The 20,749-nt window shown below is 35.6% G+C and overlaps 1 protein-coding gene and 1 long non-coding RNA gene across 2 annotated transcripts in view; both read left to right on the top strand.

Moving 5' to 3' along the window:
* LOC131774377 (uncharacterized) overlaps positions 1 to 20,749 on the top strand; it is a 262,621-nt gene that overhangs the window by 153,301 nt on the left and 88,571 nt on the right. The window lies entirely within an intron of this gene.
* On the top strand, positions 8 to 20,635 carry LOC136282088 (uncharacterized). The gene is made up of 3 exons (XR_010718081.1): positions 8 to 82; positions 179 to 280; positions 19,345 to 20,635. It is a non-coding gene; the product is annotated as an uncharacterized lncRNA (long non-coding RNA).

The raw sequence follows: 20,749 nt of genomic DNA, 5'->3' as shown, positions 1-20,749 counted from the left end.
CTTGGGTGGAATATCCCATAACTATTCTTAATTGCTACATTACAAACTTGATCGAGAGCTACACAACTTTAGCAATTACTTGGTGAGTGTTTGTCGACTGTACGCAAATATTAAGCTTATAAAATCATTGAATAAGTCATTTGAATTCATTTTTTAACGTAGCTTTTGCCTTTTTCAGCTTTCCGGAGGCAACACTTCAAGATCAGATGTAAATGGAGCCGTTTCTATGCCGAAGACGACTCGAGCTCTCTGAACCACGGACCTACAAGTTAAAACATAGGTGAGCTTACTATAAGCTTTAATTCAAGCTTAAATGCGTGTCTTTTACCATTGTTAACGTGTATTTCCCGCCTAGATTATATGAAAGCGCGCAGATGGCTTAACTTCGGCTTACTTCTATCGTTGGACGTGGAAACCCTCTAATGTTTTGTTTGACGTTTTCCTTGTTGTCTTGTGAAATTTCCACGGTATAGAAAGGTAATTTAGTGTTAACAACTGAATTTAAAACGTAAATTGGCCATCGTAAAAATGACAAAATTCCTCAATGCGATTAACACAATAACCTTGACATGTCAAGTTACGGTAATTCTTAGTGTTAAACATGAGAAAATCGTGTAAAAATCAAGTATGCTTCAAAAGACTAAAGTTCATTAGCAAATTATGCAAGTGTCTGGCAACAATGTCAAGACCTTTCTAGCCACACTTTCAAATTTTAAATATGGCATCAAAATCTCTCAAAGAAAATAGCAACAACCCAAATAGTTTATTCACATCATAACCAAGCTCATTTTACAGTAGAAAATAAAACTAAATGAAATTTTAAGTGATAAAAAATTAGAAAACAAACAAACAGCAGTTTATCTATATATTAATTAGAGTGTCCCTGATCAGACATCTTCTTATAACAGAGATAACTGTCAATGTCTTTATGACAGTCATATCATGGCTGTTCTTGTTGTGTTTTCTGGTCTTTTTCATTTTTACTGGATCTAGGGTAAGCTTGTTCCCAATCCCTCTTCCATTGCATCTATCTAATCCTTGTGGTAAAAAGCAGTGCTGCACAAGATGTACTCCAAATTTTTTGTGGATGCAGACTGCAACCACAGTGAAAGGAGGATGTCCTCTTTTGTGTGTTCCCCTGATGGCATGTATGTAGTAGATGCATCCAAAGATGTACTGGATGGTGGAGCTGGTTGTTGAACCTCATGGGTTTTGACAAGGGGGCTAGCTGATTATGTGGGACCACAAATTACTGTAATTAGGGTGTCAAACCATTCCATCATTTCTTCCTGTTGCTATGCAACACAACTACACTTATTTTTGGTGGCAGTGGTGTTTGTGACAAAGGTGCTGAAGATGGTGCCCTAGGTGGAGTTGATGGCACAGAAGACAATAGTGATAGAGTCAATTGTGGAAAAGTCATTGGTGGTGTTGGTGTTGGTTAAAGTAGCGGCAAAACGGATTTTAGAGGAGCATAATGAGAAAGACTTTATTCATTTAAGGCCAAATGTCCGCTTCCATTAAGGGCCTTAGGGTCATCCCCATTAATAAGAAAAGGTATGTTGTTAATGAAATATACATACATACAAATATATGTAAAGATTAATGTTAAATAAGAAATTACATGCTCAATTTTGTTTCTTTGACCCTTCCTACAATATGCAATCAAGGCACAACCTCCTTGTTCCTTTTCTAATTAGCATCCTCTTGCAATTTTAAGTAGAAATCAAACCAAAAAATTTTTTTTATCTACATATGCTTTTAACAACTTACAATACAAAAAAAAAAAAAAACTAAATGATGCTTATAAAAATAGTTTAAAATTTGGTATGGAATAGATTAATTACAGTACATAAGTTATATTAAACCAACTTTGTGCTTGCACTACTATTAATACATTACTTACACCAGAGTAAATAAAGTGCAATTGGGATTGCAATGCTCTCTGTCTATTAGGTTTGTGGCTATTTGTTTTCATTTGTAAGAAAACAATGATTATAATTATATTTTTAATCACCATCTTACTTACTCGTAGTCATACGGACAGTTACTTACACTTCTAAATTACAGTAATAAACAAATCACATATCCTCGATGGAGTAAGGGGGCAATTGAAGTGCAATAAGGAACAGAAATAAACTAGTAGAGTTTTAATAGAACAGTTAACAAATGTGTAAGCTGATAAATAAAAAAAAGTTGAAATCGGTTTACAAAGTTTATTCTACCATGACAAATTTGGGAGGTCTCGCCCTATTAACCATACCTGGTAAATTAAAATATTAACTGTTCAAGTCTGATGCCTCATCTTCAGATTTTGAACTGCAATTCTATAACATTTGATGATATCAAATAAATAACAGCCCATAAGTATGTACAAAAATTATATTGATAGTCAAAAGAAGTGCAGAAACCTCTCTAAAACAAGTTACTTGAATATGAGATAACTCTTAAACCTACAAAAGGCCTTCTCTCTTTGAAAGGGCGATGGGTTGATTTGCAATTTGGTTAAAATTCTTTTTTCAATACTTTGCCAGAAGTGTGAAACTACTTGAACTGGTTCACTTCAATGGAAAAAAAAAATCACTGAAAACATGACCAATGAAAAAAAAAAATTGATAATCTATCAAGCAACCTGTAGTGTATACACTCATCTACTCCACTTAAAATCTCCAACGACACTTCAAGTGATCAAAACATACAGAAGCATACAGAGAATTTAGGATCAAAAGTAACCAATCATCGAATAAAAAAGTTTCAGTGTGAAAGTTACACGTTAAATAGACAAGAAAAGGCCTGACCCTATGTAGACAATAATGTCAAGATCTTTCTAGCCATGCTTTCAAAGTTTGAATATGGCATCAAAATATCTCAGAGAAGATAGCATCAACCCAAATAGTTTATTCCCAACATAACCTAGCTCATTTTATAGTAGAAAATCAAACTAAATGACATTTTTAACTATGAAAAAATTAGAACACAAACAAACAGCAGTTTATCTATATACTAATTAGGGTGTCCCTGATCCTACATATTCCTATGACAGAGATAACTGTCAATGGCTTTATGACAGTCACATCACAGCTGTTCCGGTTGTGTTAGCTACAAAGGAAATGCTTTAAATATTATTTACTGGTCTTTTCCATTCCATAAGTTATATTAAACCAACTTTTGTACTTGCACTACTATTAATACATTACTTACATCGGAGTACATAAAGTGCAATTATGATTACAATGCTCTCTGTCTATTAGGTTTGTGGCTATTTGTATTTATTTGTAAGAAAAGAAAACGGTAATTTTAATTATATTTTTAGTCACCATCTTACTTACTCATTGTGGTACGTACACTCACTTACACTTCTAAATAACAGTAATAAACAAATCACATATCCTCAATGGAGTAAGGGGGCAATTGAAGCACAATAAGGAACAGAAATAAACTGGAAGAGTTTTAATAGAATAGTTAACAAATATGTAAGCTGATAAATCAAAAATGTCAAATTTGGCACAATTGCTACACAGATCAAAAGCATTTCTAACATGAGGAAAGTTACATTTTGATTCTAAAGTCGTAAAAAAATTCTTAAAACCGGGAATGAAAATGCTAACAAAATTAGAGGTCTTAAGTGTTATGTTTTCTTTTAGCTGCAACAAGTGGAAATCTTTGTGAGGTTTCCTTGCCTCCTCTTCCCATTCCCTTCGCCTTTGGGATTCATTTTTTTTTTACTCTCATTTCTTTTCTGTTATTTAATTTTTGTGTGTGCTGAGATCCACTGATTTCATAAATCTTGCCTTTGAAAAGGTTGACAGGTGTTCTTAAGGTGGCCAGGAACATACCCATGGAAATATGCTACATTAATTTCATGTCACTTGATATTCTATGGTTGGTTCAAGACATGGTGTTGAATTTTTGTTCAGTGTTAAAAGGAAGTGAAAATCGTTTAATTTGAGATGGGGTAAGGATTTTGTTTAGGGTGCTCCATACCCTCACCTTGAGGCAGTGTCTCTGATAAATCGATACATTTTGATTGATATTGAAAAGGCCACACCCCTTTCCCAAGGCTTCCAAGTTGTGTCTAACAATTAGGGCTAAATATATCACCACACAAAGTTGAAATTGGTTTACATATTTAGTTTATTCTACAATGACAAATGTGGTGGGTTTCACTCTCCTAACAACCACTGGTAAATTAAATTATCAACTGTTCAAGTCTGATGCCTCATCTTCAGATTTTGAACTGCAAAAAAACCTACAAAAGGCCTTCTGACTTTTAAAGCTTGATGAGATGATTTACAATTTGGTTTAAGTTCCTTTTTTCGATATTTTGCTAGAAGTGTGAAACTACTTGTACTGGTTCGCTTCAATGGAAAAAAAAATTACTGAAAACATGACCAATGAAAAAAGAAAAACCTGATAATCCATCAAGCAACCTGTAGTGTATACACTCATCTGCTCCACTTAAAATCTCCAATGACACCTCAAGCAATCAAAACATACAGAAGCATGCAGAGAATTTAGGATCGAAAGTAACCAATCATTGAATAAAAAAGTTTCAGTATGAAAGTTACACATTAAATAGTGAAGAAAAGGCCTAACCTTATGTAGACAATAATGTCAAGATCTTTCTCACCACGCTTTCAAAGTTTGAATATGGCATCAAAATATCTCAAAGAAAATAGTGACAAGCCAAATAGTTTATTCACATCATAACCTAGCTCATTTTATTGTAGAAAATCAAACTAAATGAAATTTTTAATGATTAAAAAATTAGAACACAAACACAGAGCAGTTTATATATTTTCTTATTAAGGTGTATTTGTTCAGGCATCTTCCTATTACAGAGGTAACTGTCAATGGCTTTATGACAGTCACGTCACAGCTGTTCCTGTTGTGTTAGCTACAAGGGAAATGATTTAAATATTATTTTCTAGTCTTTTCCATTTTTACTGGATCTAGGGTAAGCTTTTTCCCAATTCCTCTTCTATTGCATCCATCTAATCTTTGTGGTAAAAAGCAGTGCTGCACAAGATATACTGCAAACTTGTTTGTGGATGCAGACTGCAATTACAGTGAAAGGAGGATGTCCTCTCTTGTGTGTTCCCCTGATGGCACATATGTAGTAGACGCATTTAAAGATGTAGTGGATGGTGGCGCTGGTTGTTGAACCTCATGGGTTTTGACAAAGGGGCTAGCTGATTCTGTGGGACCACAAATTACTGTTATTAGGGTGTCAAACCATTCCATCATTTCTTCCTGTTGCTATGTAATACACTGGAGCCATGAGATGATTTATGATTGGCTGTAAGGCTGGCTCTGTGGGACAAGGCTTTATGGCATGGAGTGCCACATAAACAGACTACACTTATTTTTGGTGGCAGTGGTGTCTTTGACAAAGGTGCTGAAGATGGTGCCCTAGGTGGTGTTGATGGCACTGGAGACAATAGTGATAGTGTCAATTGTGGAAAAGACATTGGTGGTGTTGGTGTCGGTTAAAGTAGCGGCAAAATGGGTTTTAGAGGAGCATAATGAGAAAGACTTTATTCACCTGAGGCCAAGGGTCCCCTTCCATTAAGGGCCTTAGGGTCATCCACATTAATAAGAAAAGGTATGTTGTACTAATGAAATATTCACACATAGAAATATACGTAAAAAAATTTTTGTCAAATAAGAAATTACATGCTCAATTTTGTTTCTTTGACCCTTCCTACAATATGCAATCAAGGCACAATCTCCTTGTCCCTTTGCTAATTAGCATTGTCTTGCAATTTTAAGTAGAAATCAAACCATAAAATGTTTTTTTATACATATGCTTTTAACAACTTACACTAAAAACAGGACTAAATGATGCCAATAAAAATAGTTTAAAATTTGGTATACAATAGATTAATTACGGTACATAAGTTATATTAAACCAATTTTTGTACTTGCACTGCTATTAATACAGTACTTACACAAGAGTACATTAAGTGCAATTATGATTGCAATGCTCTCTGTCTATTAGGTTTGTGGCTACATGTAGTTATTTGTAAGAAAAGAAAACAAAGATTATAATTATATTTTTAATCACCATCTTACTTACTCATTGTGGTATGTACACTTACTTACACTTCTAAATTGCAGTAATAAACAAATCACATATCCTCAATGGAGTAAGGGGGCAATTGAAGCACAATAAGGAACAGAAATAAACTGGAAGAGTTTTTATAGAATAGTTAACAAATATGTAAGCTGATAAATCAAAAAAAGTTGAAATCGGTTTACAAAGACTTTGTAAACCGATTTCAACTTTTTCTATGGTTGGTTCAAGACATGGTGTTGAATTTTTGTTCAGGGTTAAAAGGAAGTGAAAATCGTTTAATTTGAGATAGGGTAAGGATTTTGTTTAGGGTGCTCCATACCCTCACCTTGAGGCAGTGTCTCTGATAAATTGATACATTTTGATTGATATTGAAAAGGCCACACCTCTTTCCCAAAGCTTCCAAGTTGTGTCTAACAATTAGGGCTGAATATATCACCACACAAAGTTGAAATTGGTTTACAAAGTTTATTCTACAATGACAAATGTGGTGGGTTTCACTCTCCTAACAACAACTGGTAAATTAAATTATCAACTGTTCAAGTCTGATGCCTCATCTTCAGATTTTCAACTGCAGTTCTACGACATTTTATGATATTAAACGAATAACAGCCCATAAGTATGTACAAAAATTATATAGATAGTCAAAAGAAGTGCAGAAACCTCTCTAAAACAAGTTACTTGAATGTGAGATAACTCTTAAAGCTACAAAAGGCTTTCTCTCTTTGAAAGCGCGATGAGTTGATTTACAATTTGGTTAAAATTCTTTTTTCAATACTTTGCCAGAAGTGTGAAACTACTTGAACTGGTTCGCCTTAATGGAAAAAAAAATTACTGAAAACATGACCAATGAAAAAAACAATTGATAATCTATCAAGCAACCTGTAGTGTATACACTCATCTGCTCCACTTAAAATCTCCAACGACACTTCAAGTGATCAAAACATACAGAAGCATGCAGAGATTTTAGGATCGAAAGTAACCAATCATCGAGTAAAAAAGTTTCAGTGTGAAAGTTACACGTTAAATAGTCAAGAAAAGGCCTGACCCTATGTAGACAATAATGTCAAGATCTTTCTAGCCATGCTTTCAAAGTTTGAATATGGCATCAAATATCTCGGAGAAAATAGCATCAACCCAAATAGTTTATTCTCGTCATAACCTAGCTCATTTTATAGTAGAAAATCAAACTAAATGACATTTTTTAACTGTGAAAAAATTAGAACACAAACAAACAGCAGTTTATCTATATACTAATTAGGGTGTCCCTGATCCTACATATTCCTATGACAGAGAAAACTGTCAATGGCTTTATGAAAGTCACATCACAGCTGTTGTGTTAGCTACAAAGGAAATGCTTTAAATATTATTTTCTGGTCTTTTCCATTTTTACTGGATTTAGGGTAAGCTTGTTCCCAATTCCTCTTCCATTGCATCCATCTAATCTTTGTAGTAAAAAGCAGTGCTGCACAAGATGTACTGCAAATTTTTTTTGTGGATGCAGACTGCAGCCACATTGAAAGGAGCATGTCCTCTCTTGTGTGTTCCCCTGATGGCATGTATGTAGTAGACGCATCCAAAGATGTAGTGGATGGTGGAGCTGGTTGTTGAATCTCATGGGTTTTTACAAGGGGGCTAGCTGATTCTGTGGGACCACAAATTTCTGTAATTAGGGTGTCAAACCATTCCACCATTTCTTCCTGTTGCTATGCAGTACACTGGTGCCATGAGATGATTTATGATTGGCTTTAGGCTTTATGGCATGGAGTGCTACATAAATGGACTACACTTATTTTTGGTGGCAGTGGTGTCTTTGACAAAGGTGCTGAAGATGATGCCCTAGGTGGTGTTGAAGGCACTGGAGACAATGGTGATAGTGTCAATTGTGGAAATGATATCGTTGGTGTTGGTGTCGGTTAAAGTAGTGGTAAAACAGGTTTTAGAGGAGCATAATGAGAAAGACTTTATTCACCAGAGGCCAAGGGTCCCCTTCCATTAAGGGCCTTAGGGTCATCCCCATTAATAAGAAAGGTATGTTGTACTAATGAAGTATACACACATGCAAATATACGTAAAAATTATTGTCAAATAAGAGATTACATGCTCAATTTTGTTTCTTTGACCCTTCCTACAATATGCAATCAAGGCACAACCTCCTTGTTCCTTTGCTAATTAGCATTGTCTTGCAATTTTAAGTAGAAATCAAACTACAAATTTTTTTTTTTATCTACCTATGCTTTTAACAACTTACACTACCAAAAAATACTAAATGATGCCAATAAAAATAGTTTAAAATTTGGTATACAATAGATTAATTACGGTACATAAGTTATATTAAACCAACTTTTGTACTTGCACTACTATTAATACATTACTTACATCAGATTTCATAAAGTGCAATTATGATTGCAATGCTCTCTGTCTATTAGGTTTGTGGCTATTTGTATTTATTTGTAAGAAAAGAAAACTGATAGTAATTATATTTTTAGTCACCATCTTACTTACTCATTGTGGTACGTACACTCACTTACACTTCTAAATTACAGTAATAAACAAATCACATATCCTCAATGGAGTAAGGGGGCAATTGAAGGACAATAAGGAACAGAAATAAACTGGAAGAGTTTTAATTAAACAGTCAACAAATATTTAAGCTGATAAATCAAAAAAAGTTGAAATCGGTTTACAAAGTTTATTGTACAATGACAAATTTGGGAGGTTTGGCTCTATTAACAATACCTGGTAAGTTAAAATATTACCTGGTCAAGTCTGATGCCTTATACTGGAATTCTACAACATTTGATGATATCAAATAAATAAAAGCCCATAAGTATGTACAAAAATTATATTGATAGTCAAAAGAAGAGCAGAAACCTCTCTAAAACAAACTGTTTGAATGTGATATAAATCTTACACCAATAACCTACATAAAAGCCCTCTATCTTTGAAAGGGCGACAATTTGATTTTGAATTTCGTTATAATTATTTTTTCGATATTTTGCTAGAAGTGTGAAAAATTACTGAAAACACAACCACTGAAACCAATAAAAACCTGATAATCTATCCAGCAACCTGTAGTGTATACACTCATCTGCTCGGCGTAAAGCAAAATAAGGAACGGAAATAAACTGGGAGAGTTTTAATAGAATAGTTAACAAATATGTAAGCTGATAAATAAAAAATGTCAAATTTGGAACAATTGCTACACAGATCAAAAGCATTCTTTTTAACATAAGGAAAGTTACATTTTGATTGTAAAAATAACTGGGAATGAAAGTGCTAAAAAAATGTAAAAATAACTGGGAATGAAAGTGCTAAAAAAATTAGAGGTCTTAAGTGTTATGTTTTCTTTTAGCTGCAACAAGTGGAAATCTTTGTGAGGTTTCCTTGCCTCGTCTTCTCATTCCCTTTGCCTGTGGGATTCATTTTTTTTACTCCCATTTCTTTTCTGTTATTTGATTTTTGTGTATGCTGAGATCCACTGATTTCATAAATCTTGCCTTTGAAAAGGTTGATAGGTGTTCTTAAAGTGGCCAAGAACGTACCTATGGAAATATGCTACATTAATTTCATGTCACTTGATATTCTATGGTTGGTTCAAGACATGGTGTTGAATTTTTGTTCAGTGTCAAAAGGAAGAGAAAATCGTTTAATTTGAGATAGGGTAAGGATTTTGTTTAGGGTGCTTCATACCTTGAGGCAGTGTCTCTGCTAAATTGATACATTTTGATTGATATTGAAAAGGCCACACCCCTTTCCCAAGGCTTCCAAGTTGTGTCAAACAATTAGGGCTGAATATATCACCACACAAAGTTGAAATTGGTTTACAAAGTTTATTCTACAATGACATATTTGGTGGGTTTCCCTCTATTAACAATGACTGGTAAATTAAAAAAAATAACTGTTAAAGTCTGATGCCTCATCTTCAGATTTTGAACTGCAATTCTACAACATTTATGATATTAAACGAGTAACAGCCCATAAGTATGTACAAAAATTATATTGATAGTCAAAAGAAGTGCAGAAACCTCTCTAAAACAAATTATTTGAATGTGAGATAACTCTTAAACCTACAAAAGGCCTTCTGTCTTTGAAAGCGCAATGAGATGATTTACAATTTGGTTTTAGTTCTTTTTTTGATATTTTGCCAGAAGTGTGAAACTACTTGAACTGGTTCGCTTCAATGGAAAAAAAACTACTGAAAACATGACCAATGAAAAAGGAAAAACCTGATAATCCATCAAGCAACCTGTAGTGTATACATTCATATGCTCCACTTAAAATCTCCAACGACACTTCAAGCGATCAAAACATACAGAAGCATGCAGAGAATTTAGGATCGAAAGTAACCAATCATTGAATAAAAAAGATTCATTGCCGCTTCTGTTGCTTGTTCTTTTACACTTGCTGCTAGTTTTCTTTGGCGGTATTTACGGACTCTTTCCCTTGTTTGTTGCCTTTTTTTTCTCTCTTTTTTCCTGCAGCTCTGCTCATGCCTTTTCTCTTTGCTTTTTCACCCTCTCTTTCTGCTCTGTTTTCTTGCTACCTGCCCTTGTTTGTACTGGCCGCTTTGACAACTCTCAGATTGCTTGCCTTCGCTCTCTGACCTGAGCAATTTTCTTTACACTTTTAACTTTTCACTCTCATGAGGCTACCAAACTAAGCAGAATGTGGAGATCAGTAATTGTTTCACACCGATTTTTCATATTTCTTGTTGCATCTTGAAGGTTTTTTTTAATCAAAGTTTCTATCAAATGATAATATTACAACATATAATTAAACTTATATTTTGAGCATTAAAACCCTATTGTGAGAATTTAAAACAGTCTTGATAACCCATCATAAAGAAAAAATAAAGTAAAAAACGGAAATAAAAATATTGAAAACATGGAAAGAGTGCTTCTATGGGTCATACAACCATAAGTCAAGTGCTTCTACAACACATAATAATTGCTCTTTTACACTAAAAAATTTCTCAAAGATCTTCTTCTTCCTCTTTGATATGGCCTCCCTCTCCCTTCTTTTGGCCACTGGGGCTATCACGACTTTCATCACCATAAACATAGTTTTGCAGTGTGTGATACCTTTCAAAACAAGGCACAGGGCACAATCTAACACCACAAATAGCACAGCTGTATATTGTCTTCACTTTCTGTAAATGTACTTTGCAAGTTGACGGTGTGTCATTGATCACAGGGTAATGGAAATGATCCCGATTGAACCTTACGTCAGGGATTGCAACGAGAGCTTGCATGAATCCTGTGTCCTTTTGAAAGCACTTGCCTTGAACTAGTGCACTGACCAGCTCCTCTCTGAACTTTAGAGCTCTTTTATTGGAATGATTGGGGGATTTCGTTTGGAGAAGGTGTGCATTTGATACACACCTCTAACATGTGAAAAACACATTTTGTAATACCAGACTGCTCCCTTCATTAGTCTGGCATATGCAACAGTTCTTTGGTAAGACACATCTACACCGCCCACAAAGGTGTTATAGAGGCCAATTAGACCTGGTTGAGGGAATTCTTTCACTGCCTTTTCTTCCAAGCCACAAATCTCTCTTGGCAAGTCTACCCTGTTGGACCTAACTGTACCACAGGCAAGGTTTCAGGTTTCTTGCATTGACATTTATTCCTGTTTCTTCACGAAAGTCAATATCTACTCTTTGCCTTCTACATTCTTTTTTATGCTTTTTCCCCCTATCCAGCTTGCTAAGTTACTAAAATACTGGGCTGCATCTCCCGGGCTCGTTTACTGGGCACATAAAAATCACACAAACACATTGATCTGGAGTAAAAATGGCTGAGGGCAAAGGCCCAAAGCCGGTTTAATCAGTAATCAAAACTGAATCAATTATTACCCAAAATATTTGAATGTGGGAAAAATAGCTTGCCCAGTAAAGGTGAGGGCTGAAAAAAAAGAAGAAAAAAGAAAAAAGAAAAAAAAAAACGCCAACAAAATCAACTATTAACTTGAGCTAAAACAAAGACATGTGGCTGGAATGAGGGGAGGAGGTGGGGTACAAACAAACGTGTCACTTGCGAAGAAATCTGAAGTGAATGACTCTGTGAATTCTGTCACGAGTATTAGACTCCACAAAAGGTGGGGGGTCAATACATTGCAATACTCGCACCCCTTAACCAGGCCTGTCACGCATCTTGCATTGTCATGCAACGCTCTCTACACGTGACTAACATATATCAGCAAATATCACAATAATAGAACATTAATAATCGGGGAAAAAAGCATAAAAATCCTATTCGCGAGCAAATATTTTCTTTTTTTTTTTGCTCAGAATGTCTCGGTTTTTTCTTGGTATCTGGGCCATAGAATTTTTTTTATTTCAGTGCATCTCTTCTGTATCCTGCCATTCTTTCAGCACCTTTGTTCCTTAAACTCCTTTTTTTGTCTAACCATAAAGGTAAATACTTTAAAACTTAATAAGTGTAGAGGAAACTGGGTATAAAGAGTGCTTTTGGTGCAAGTGTCATGAGACAAACTGTCAATCAATTTAGGAGACCCAAAAAGAGTAAATGATAACTCTAGGTAATCCAGGAAAACAATTTCAAGCACTCAAAAGCATGAGTATCAATGTTGCGTTTGTGACAAACTCTGGTATATAATTCCTAATAGCTTCTTGAATGGTCAAGTAGAGTAAGTACTACCAAATTTGACACTACCCACCCACCTTTGGGTGTATGCATTCCTTAAATCATTCAAGAAAGCCTCCAAGAGCAGTGAAATTTATTTCAATTCCCTTGCATCACTTTTAAACAATGCTGTGGGTGGTTGGTGTATGAATATTTTAGAGACAGTTGTTGCTGATAGAATATTTCTATTTTAACTATGTGTAACGATAGGTTTGACATGGAAATTAGCCCATGACAAATTACATGTTGCACTTTGTTCAGTGCGTAGTAAAAATTACAAACTTGGCAGCTTAAATTACGTCTCGTATACTTTTCTAAGTAACACATGAAAATTTTCCTAAATGTCATGAAAAGGCCAAATAAAATCTTTGAGATTTGTATCTAATAACTTCTCTGTCTACAAAAGCATGTTGTTTCCTATATTGTTGTATCCTCATCTTTCTGCACTTTAAGCTGAAATTTCTCTTGGTAACCTGCACCCAACGTCTATTTTTTTATCAATTTTCTTCCATCCCACCCCTTTCGTGATGGAAGGTGAACTGCTCTTTTGTAGTTGTTTCCCATATCACATGGTGCAGGCATTCATTTTTATTCTGGTGGAGGCATTCCTCACAACCTGTCAAAAAGAACATTTAATATGCCAAATACAGGTAGCCCAACCTTAACGGCTACTGGAGGCAAAAGATACTAGATTGGTTGGTGAAGCGACAAAAAAGCTTTCTAGAATACGTACAATGTTGATATACTCACAATTCTGTAAGGCGTTATCCTGCTTAAGATGCGATATTTTCCAGTCCTTGCACAAAGGCAGAAAACACACTTTTTGAATGAAGCACCTGATCTCAGATTCCCCACTGCTGCTTTCTTAATCTAACCCACGTATATGAACTAATCTTGACAGCTCATGATATCTTAGGTAAAAAAAAATTGCTTTATCTTAAATAATCAAAAAATGCTTGATTAAAAAACATCTGTCAGCAAAGTGCAAAACAGCATCATCTTGCCGACTGAGTGAGCTTTAATTTTTCTTTCCTCTTTTTCCATTTTGTCCTTGGCTTTCCCCATCTATGAGGTTGTACAGAATCAGTTCACCCAGTTTTCCTCCTGCCTCTTCCGAAAACTGCAGCCAAGTTCCCACTGGGCAAATGATCAGGTGCTAAGACTGTTTGTGAGCTGTGAAACTAGTAACAGTATACTTATAAGTATCATGACATTGGCGTTAAGAATGTGTTCCAGTTTTATGATTAAGGTGTCATTTGCGCAAAAAGAAAAAAAAGGGAGAAAGAAGCTGAAGAAATACTTAAATGATAGGTTCATTATAAAGAATTATGTTTGGTGCATTCTTCCATGTTAGTTGATGAGTGTAACTGGGTAACGCTGGAGCTCTCAGCCAATCGGATGAGGATAAGCCTTCCCTTCAAGACCTTAATGCTGTTTCCAACATTGAAAATTTTGATAGGTTTTTTTTTTTTTTAGTTGTCTTACAGTAATATTGCAATGCTGGGGTGAAAAAGATGCTTTAAACATTTTATTTACATTTATACGCATTATTTAGTGGAGCAAGAGGAAGCTAAACTTGAAATCTGATGGTCGTAGGTTGGAACCCCCAACCATGGTAGACAAACTCATTGACTGCGCTCTGCATATTGTTTTAGGTTGGTACATAGACTTCCTTCCTGAAACTTTTTAATTAGGGATCTAATGAAGGGCAAAAGTTAACTAGTTTATCATTAGGTGTATCATTAGGTTCAGGGATGTTAAAGTTGTCATTGAAATGCAGAAATTTAAAGGTTGTCTTGATTCAGCATTTACCATCTGCTGCTGCCACCAACACTGTGCATCTTTTCCCAGTAGGACAGAACCTTTCCTGTTTAGACAGATTTTGTTGTTTGACTCTGGTTGACTACGGCTGTAATGGTCTGCTTCCTTGTGTAAATGGCTAATCCAACTTCTCTTTTCAGTTGGATGTGACTTTTAGAATATTTGATGCATTGCCAGGTCATAGCGTTAACAATTATTTAGGTTTGTCATCAGTAAAGTTTTCCTTTCGTCCTTGCTCATAACATAACAGCTTGTAAATATGATAAATAGTTCAAAAGTAACAAAATTGGAGAATCGCTTCTTAATTTTTGTTCATCAGAAATTCTGAAAATCATGACATTTGAAACTAACATTGTTGAACTCAAAAAGTTTCTATGTGCAAATGAAATTCGGTCAGAAATGTTGAAATACACTTTGAAAATATCTTGGTCTCTCACTTAATGCCAAGAAATGCGTTCAGTGTGCCATTTTTTCCCAGCAAATTCCTGCCTGTTTGTTGAGACACAGAGGAGTGTGGTTGCAGGTCAGAGACACAATAAGTGACTTGTATCGGAAGTTCTTTCTGAGGTTTTCAATTGAAGCCTTTCCTTCTTCCAAGCTTTCCTTGACTGTTTGATAACAGAAAAGTTTTTGATCAGTTGATCAGAAAGATCAACCTCTCCAGATATTTTCAAATCAAATTGTTATTCCCCTGGTTTGTTTCCTTTGCCCTATATATTCGTTGTTTCTTTTTTGCTCAGAATGTCTCTGTTTTTCTTGGTATCTGTGTTGTAGAATTCTCTTTATTTCGGCACATCCCTTTTGTATCCTGCAATTCTTTCAACAGCTTTGTTCCTTAAACTCCTTTTTTGTCAAATGGGAAAGATAAATAATATAAAACTTAATAAGCATAGAGGTTATTGAGTATAAGGAGTGCTTTTGGTGCAAGTGTCATGGGACAAACTGTCAATCAATGAAGGAGACCCAAAAAGAGTCAATGATAACTCTAGGTAATCCAGGAAAACAATTTCAAGCACCCAGAAACATGAGTTTCAAAGTTGTGTTTGTGACAAACTCTGATATACAATTCCCAATAGCTTCTTGAATGGTCAAGCAGAGTAATTACTTCCAAATTTGACACTTCCCACCCTCCTTTGGGTGTATGTGTTCCTCAAGTCATTCAAGAAAGCCCTCAAGAGCAATGAAATTTATTGCAAGTCGCTTGCCTTACTTTTAAGCCATACTGTGGAAGGCTGGTTTATTTATATTCAAGAGGTATAGTTGTTGATAGTGACAAATACTTTTTCTATTTTAACTGTGTGATAACCATAATGTTAACATATATAAATTGGCCCCCTTACAAATTACAGGTTGCACTTTGTTCAGTGTGTATCAAAAATTAGAAACTTCTCTTGGCAGCTTAAATTACCTTTTGTATATTTTTCTTAATAACACTCATGAAAATTCTCTTAAATGTTACCAAAAAAGGCCCTATAAAAATCTTTGAGATTTGTACCTAATAACTTCTCTGTCTACAAAAGCATGTTGGTTTTTGCATTTTTGTGTCCTCATCTTCTTTCTATGTTCTTTGGCTTAAACTTTTTTTGGTAACCTGAGCTCCACATCTATATTCTGATCAATTTTCTGCCATCCCACCTGTTGGATGAACTTACATATGGAAGGTGAACTGCTCCTTTGGAGTCATTTCCCATATCACATGATGCAGGCATTCACTATTATTCTGGTCATGGCAATCCTCACAGCGTGCAAAAAATACTTTCCCATAATTGACCAAATACAGGTTGCACAACTTTTACGACTACTGGATTGGTGCATGGTTTGTCTTTTGGCCAGATCCCTGTTGTTACTGCACCAAGATTCCTTTTCCCGAGAGCAGTCTGGTGAGTGCGTGAGTGATGTTTCAGAATGGTATGGGTTGCCCTGGACATTGCAGCAGTTTTAACTTAGTTTTCATGGATAGCTATTCCACAGAAATTCTGAAATGCATCAATACTATCTTGTGTTTGTCTACCAACCACTCCTAAAACTGTATTATCTCGCAATTTATTACCTGACTATAAACAATATGCCAATAAATTCATCAGGCAGTTATGACAGTTAGCAATAAATTTAGACTAGCACACATGATATATGAGATCCTCCCATGTAACTCATGGGGAAAGACAGCTTGCTGTAGTTGCTTAAAAAGAAAATATAAGGAAAACAAAAGGGATAACAGAAAAAAAAACTCCTGAGGAGGAAGAAGAAAAGGCCATAGCAAAGGTCTGTAAGAAGGTCGGAGAGATCTTTCTATGAGGACCTGCCTCAAGATATGGGAAGGATGGATTATGCACTATTCTGCATCTTAAACCGAGAGGTCTTTGTCACTTTTTGCATTTACAAGCATATATGTAGTGCATTACTCTCTCTAGCCTTTGGCAAGTCCTTGTTGGGAAACACGCTGTTAACACAATGAATCACTCTGCCCAATCTGAGAGGTGGGCCTCCTATTGCTAGAGCTGTTCTTAGTGACAATGTGGATTATATTTTTGAAATTCATAAACTGTAATCACCATTATTAGGATGCCAGTTAAAATCGAAAGACTTAAACAGCATGAGGCTGCTTTGAATCGACAAGGGTGTGATCAGGATCTTCTGCTAGGGGGTCCCTCTGCTATCCTTTTGTTAATAATTGGAGGAAGAGCACCTTTCTAGAATGTTTTGTTATCAGAAATTGTCAATTTTTGCAATGAAAATTGGTGGGCTTATTTGAGGATTGATTTTGGTGAAGATGTGATGTGCAGGATAACAGTAGTGGTGTGTTTTTTTACTCTTTTACTCTCCTGCCACGTGCAGAACTCCAGCCAACTCTCAGCTGGGCAAATACTTCAGTGCCAAGACTGTATGAGGGCTGTGAAACAGTTATTCTATTTGGTATATTGACATAAGTATTGTTCTCTCTCTTTGCCTCCCGTCACTTGCAGAACTCCATCCAATGGCTTTTCAATGAAATCGTTCATTGCCATCCATATGCCAAAAAATGCTCGAAGCTTACTTGTGTTTTCCACAGGGGTCCGTGGAGTTCTGTGCTGCCGCAAATTTTTGCTTTGCTTCTCAGCAGCATTCCTGTTGATTCATGTGTTAATGTTGACAAGAATTTCTTCATTCAAAAAATTCTTTGCTGGGTTCTTCTCTGTGTTATTTCTAGAAGAGCCAGCATTTGCCGCATTAAATGATGTAAAATGTTGGCAGTTGTCAGCTTTTCGCAACCCTTGACGCTGAATTTCAGCTGGAATTTTTTTATTAAGGAATTCTTCGAAATGGTTGTCGTCCTTGTCACTTTCACCAAAAATATCATCCAAATCTAGCTCAGATTTGCTGCCAGAGAGACTAACAGAATCGTCTGAATTGGAAGACACAACTACAAAAACTGCAATAACAAACTACGCAACAAAAAGGTACCTTTGAAATTCGGACTTCGATGGGCAATGTTTTGGAACATTTGTCTGAAACCACATGGTAGAAATCCGTCTGATACAATCTTCTATGGGTTTACTATATTGAGAAATAAATGTAATCCCCCTTTAAGGGTTTCTATTCTATTTTGAGCTTGACATGAATGAGTGGTGGGGGTATTGTTTGAGATCCTGGAAGTACTTAAATAACTCTCCTGGTGATGTCTTCTGTGCCACTAGAGTAATCTTCTTCCTTTCTTGACCATTGGACAGAAATTTCCCCTTTCCCACATATTTGTAGCACTTTCCAGTCACTTCTGAAATTGCTTCAGGGTGGAGGCCAAATTTACTCACTTGTTACATTCTCTGTTGAGGCATTTGAGCTTGTGGTGGCTGCAGCCTTCTGTCATGGCGTAAAGGGTGAGGTTGACTGCCTCTGTTAGGGTTTGAGGAAGCATTGGATTAGAACCAGTTCTCCGCAAGAATGCCTTTCTAAATTTCATATAGTCTTTAAACACCATCTGAGTTTGTACTTGCTTCCTTTTCCTTTACAGACTGCACAAAAATTATTTTGAGACTCTCAAACTTTCGATGTTTAATCTTTATTTCCGGATGTTGTGCTGTGAAGTCTAAAAATACCTCTGTTTCCATTTTTTCAAGCGTGTACTTTGCATGTTCGATGTGCTGCTTCTTTCCACTTCTCTTTCGGACGACATCTTTTTTGTCTCCTGTGCGTTTTTTTCGTTTCGAATCTTGAAATTCGAAACGAAAAAAAATCAAACATGGAAAGTGGAAAAAAATTATAAAATAGCGTCTAAACTATATTTACAAAAGATGCTACAATAACATATTTCATGCATTTCTTCACTATCATTTTGTATTAATATATGTTTCATGGAAGTGATGAGCGAATACAATTTTGTAGGTAAATTGAAGTGAACTTGAAAAGTATAAATACGTAGCATCGTAGATGGCATGGAATCGGGAAAATTTTGCATGTACTGAAAGTTAAAAATAACAAAATTACAATGGTAGTCAGAAGTAAATAGTCAGATTTAATGGAGTCGCACATTCACGACAATAATCGACCTGTTCTTCAATCAACCAAGCAACTAGCCACCCACATGTGCAAATAGGACACCAAATCATTTCATCAATATCTTCATCCTCAAAAAACAAAAAATTTACGTTCTTAGAGTGAGGTGATATTTATACATTCCAGGTGACATTTGAACGAATGATTCTTGAAGATTAGAAGAAACACCCAATCCACCTACTTGAGTGATTCAGTCTTCAATAGCGCCTGGTTCCAACAAGGCTTCCAAATCTCTAATGGCTTGTTGACGCTGTTGTTCTCTATCAGGTACACGGACAGGATTTGTAGCAGCAAAAGGGGTTCGACAATTTCCACAACAATCGTGCGAGTTCATATGATGTTGATAACAGATACGGTGAATTCGTCGACTACAACATGGAGTCAGTTTTGCAGCATGCATCGTCACATCGATCATGATGAGGCATAAAAAACAGGCGTAGGATGTATCATCCACGTCCACCTCTTGTTGAGCTAAACGTCTTGATTGTCGTACAGGCGGCATCTTTAAGAAAAGACAAATTATCATCAAGGTCACAGACAGACACAGATGAAATAAATACTTACTCGATAGCATGACAGCGTGATGTTATTGTTCTCTCTTGTCTTCTTGTTTACTCGGTAATACTATGATAATCAATGAGGACGAGTAAGCAATCTTGCTTCATTTTATAATATAGAGTGACATCATAAATTACTTACCATAATTACATTTCTTTGAGTATTTGACCACTGATGGGTAGTCCTTCCTCTTGCACTTTAACAAACCACTTATATATGGCTCTGTCCAGGTTGTCGTGATTTCTGGTTCTGAGCTTTCTTTTTGCTTGCTTTTATCTTCCCTTTCAATGGCTTTTATGATCTTATCTATGTTTTTTAGCCAGGTCGAAAGCGTGTTTCACGTTATATTGTAATAAGAAACAACATCCTTTTTTAGCTATTCCATTTTCAACCTTTGTCAATGCCTCATATTTGCTTGTGTAGGAGTGACAAAAAACCTTTCATTTAGACATAACTAGCGCTCTCTGTCATTTTATCATCAACTGAGGTGATCTCAACACTGGTTTCGACAGCTTTTTTTTAGTATCACATTTCACACAATCAAGCTTGTCATACATACAGTTACAATGAAGCTTCTACTTTCTTTGAGCCGATAAAAACAATTCATGCACTATAACAGTGAAAGGCAAACCAGCAAACCTTGATGATGGAGACGGTATGCAATTCCTTTGCACTCTTCATTTCACAGGGAAGAAACAATTCATTGAAGTGTTACAGAAACAACTTTTAACCATAGAGTAAAATAAACATACTTTGTAACAGATTAAAAGTGTCATGTATAGCCAGGTGTGTTTTTACATTTTCTGACCTTTACCAATGATTCTCACCATTAGAATTTGATATAACCAGGTAAAGCCAAAATTTTTTCAAGATAGTGGGGAGTTCGAGTTAAACAAGTTTGAGATAAGAGAGTACAAATGCATGAGATACTTTTGGTAAATCCAAGGGAAATGGGTTTATGTTTGAGACAGCCAGGAGTTCGAGATAGCGAGGGTCTACTGTATTACAGAAACAAGGTACTATGTTTATTAAGTGTTCATAAAAAAATTTAGAGCTAGTGATAAATCTAATATTAAACTATAAAATGTTCAGTTGATGTCTGGTAGTTTGCTGG

The sequence above is a fragment of the Pocillopora verrucosa genome, chromosome 7, assembly GCF_036669915.1.
Source record: "Pocillopora verrucosa isolate sample1 chromosome 7, ASM3666991v2, whole genome shotgun sequence".
NCBI classification, from domain to species: Eukaryota; Metazoa; Cnidaria; class Anthozoa; order Scleractinia; family Pocilloporidae; genus Pocillopora; species Pocillopora verrucosa.
This window is presented reverse-complemented; position numbering and strand designations above follow the sequence as displayed.